Consider the following 2500-nt stretch of genomic DNA (forward strand, 5'->3'; position numbering starts at 1 on the left):
ATGTTGATGGGGGCCGTCATAGCATGATGCACTTTGTGCTGGCCCCCGTTGGGCGAAAGGGAATCCGGTTCCTATTCCGGAACCCGGCAGCGGAACCGATACAAGTCGGGCCCCTCTTTTAGAGATGCTCGTCGGGGTAACCCAAAAGGACCCGGAGACGCCGTCGGGAGATCGGGGAAGAGTTTTCTTTTCTGCATGAGCGTTCGAGTTCCCTGGAATCCTCTAGCAGGGAGATAGGGTTTGGAACGCGAAGAGCACCGCAGTTGCGGCGGTGTCCCGATCTTCCCCTCGGACCTTGAAAATCCGGGAGAGGGCCACGTGGAGGTGTCGCGCCGGTTCGTACCCATATCCGCAGCAGGTCTCCAAGGTGAAGAGCCTCTAGTCGATAGAATAATGTAGGTAAGGGAAGTCGGCAAATTGGATCCGTAACTTCGGGATAAGGATTGGCTCTGAGGATCGGGGCGTGTCGGGCTTGGTCGGGAAGTGGGTCAGCGCTAACGTGCCGGGCCTGGGCGAGGTGAGTGCCGTAGGGGTGCCGGTAAGTGCGGGCGTTTAGCGCGGGCGTGGTCTGCTCTCGCCGTTGGTTGGCCTCGTGCTGGCCGGCGGTGCAGGATGCGCGCGCCTGCGCGGCGTTCGCGCCCCGGTGCTTCAACCTGCGTGCAGGATCCGAGCTCGGTCCCGTGCCTTGGCCTCCCACGGATCTTCCTTGCTGCGAGGCCGCGTCCGCCTTAGCGTGCTCCTCCGGGGGCGCGCGGGTGCGCGGATTCTCTTCGGCCGCCATTCAACGATCAACTCAGAACTGGCACGGACTGGGGGAATCCGACTGTCTAATTAAAACAAAGCATTGCGATGGCCCTAGCGGGTGTTGACGCAATGTGATTTCTGCCCAGTGCTCTGAATGTCAACGTGAAGAAATTCAAGCAAGCGCGGGTAAACGGCGGGAGTAACTATGACTCTTAAGGTGGCCAAGTGGCGGCGGTGTGGCTGCATCCGGACTTGGCTTTTCGAAGTGCGGTCTTGATGTAGTCGTGCTGCTGCTGCGAGGTGCCTTCCTTGGGTTATGGTTACAGGGAGAGTGATGCGCAATACATGGGCCTAGCCCTCTTAGCCTCTCCTCTCCTGCGGTCTTCTCCCCTTCTCGTGGGCCCGCTGATTTTAGCAGAGTGGAAGACCGCACCAGGGGCTTGGGGGGGTTACCAGCCCCCCCTCGCACTATCCCTTTTTTAGTTGGGGGCAGTAACCAGAGAAAAAGTGGTGGCCCTTCCGCTGAAGGTGCCACCCCAACTCCCCCAGCACCTAGCCGGCCAACCGGCCGTGCCGAAAATCTTGTAACTTTTGCAGCTGTATACGCCTGTAGTGAGTGCCACCGCAGCTTCACCACCAAAAACGGTCTCGGGGTCCATCGCCGCCGCCAACACCTTGCGGCCGCCAACGCGGAGATCGTCACGGAGAGGCATCGCGCGAGGTGGACGGAGGAAGAAGTCCTGTCGCTCGCCAAGGCAGAGGCCGAACTGTTCCTCGAGAGGGACGCCCGGTTCTTCTTTGTAAATCAAGAGCTCATCAGGATGTTCCCCGACCGAACGCTTGAGGCAATCAAGTGCCGACGGCGGCAAGCTGCCCACAAGCAGCTTGTCCGCCAATTCATGGAGGCGCTTGAGATCGGTCGGGGGGAAGAGCCGGCGTCCCGCCGGGGAGCGGCGAGCCCGCTGCCTGACGCGGGCGAGGCCGCTGCGCCGCCCGTCGACGCAGCCGAGGACTTCGCGGCCGACACCACCGGGCCGCCGCCGGAGGGGCCGACTGACGCCGCCATCTGGGAGCATCTGGCGGGGCTACCCGCTTCCGCCCAGCGTTTCTCTGCCCTGGATCGTGTCATCGGTCTGGGGCGGGGCACGCCGCCCGATGTCATCCTGGGCATGCTCCCGGATGCCCTTGCGTCGGTCGGGTCCAGAGGGGAGAGATCGATCACCAGGACACAGCGGCCGCGCCAACCATCGAAGCGGCCGCCTGCCGCGCCGCCGACGCAGAAGCGCAAGCGGCGCCGCTGGGAGTACGCGAGAACGCAGGATGCCTTCCGACGGTCGCGTGCGCGTTGCGTGCGCGGCCTCTTGGATGGCACCCTGCTCCAGCCGCCACCTGCCATCCCTGGTCTGCTGGACTTCTGGGCGGACCTCTTCACCAAGAAGCCCATCTCCACCGCGGGCTTCATTCGTGACCGCCTCCTCCCGCACTCAGAGCCTGTCGCTCTTGAGTGCATATGGGGGCCGGTCACACGTGAGGAGGTCGCCGCCGCGTTGCCGCCCAGGGGATCAGCAGCCGGGCCGGACGGCCTTACCCCAGCGGAGTTGCGGCGCCTGCCGCACGAAGTCCTGGTGAAAGTGATGAATCTCTTCCTTCTGGCCCGCGCCCTTCCGGAACGCCTGCTTCGCGCGCGGACGTCCCTTCTCCCGAAAACGGCTGCACCAACATCCCCCGCTGACTTTCGCCCCATTACGGTCTGCTC

The 2500-nt window shown here is 63.5% G+C and overlaps 1 pseudogene; it reads left to right on the forward strand.

Moving 5' to 3' along the window:
* Window positions 1-2500, forward strand: part of LOC124580837 — a 7966-nt pseudogene that overhangs the window by 1921 nt on the left and 3545 nt on the right.

This window comes from Schistocerca americana, unplaced genomic scaffold (assembly GCF_021461395.2).
Source record: "Schistocerca americana isolate TAMUIC-IGC-003095 unplaced genomic scaffold, iqSchAmer2.1 HiC_scaffold_355, whole genome shotgun sequence".
Classification (NCBI taxonomy): domain Eukaryota; kingdom Metazoa; phylum Arthropoda; class Insecta; order Orthoptera; family Acrididae; genus Schistocerca; species Schistocerca americana.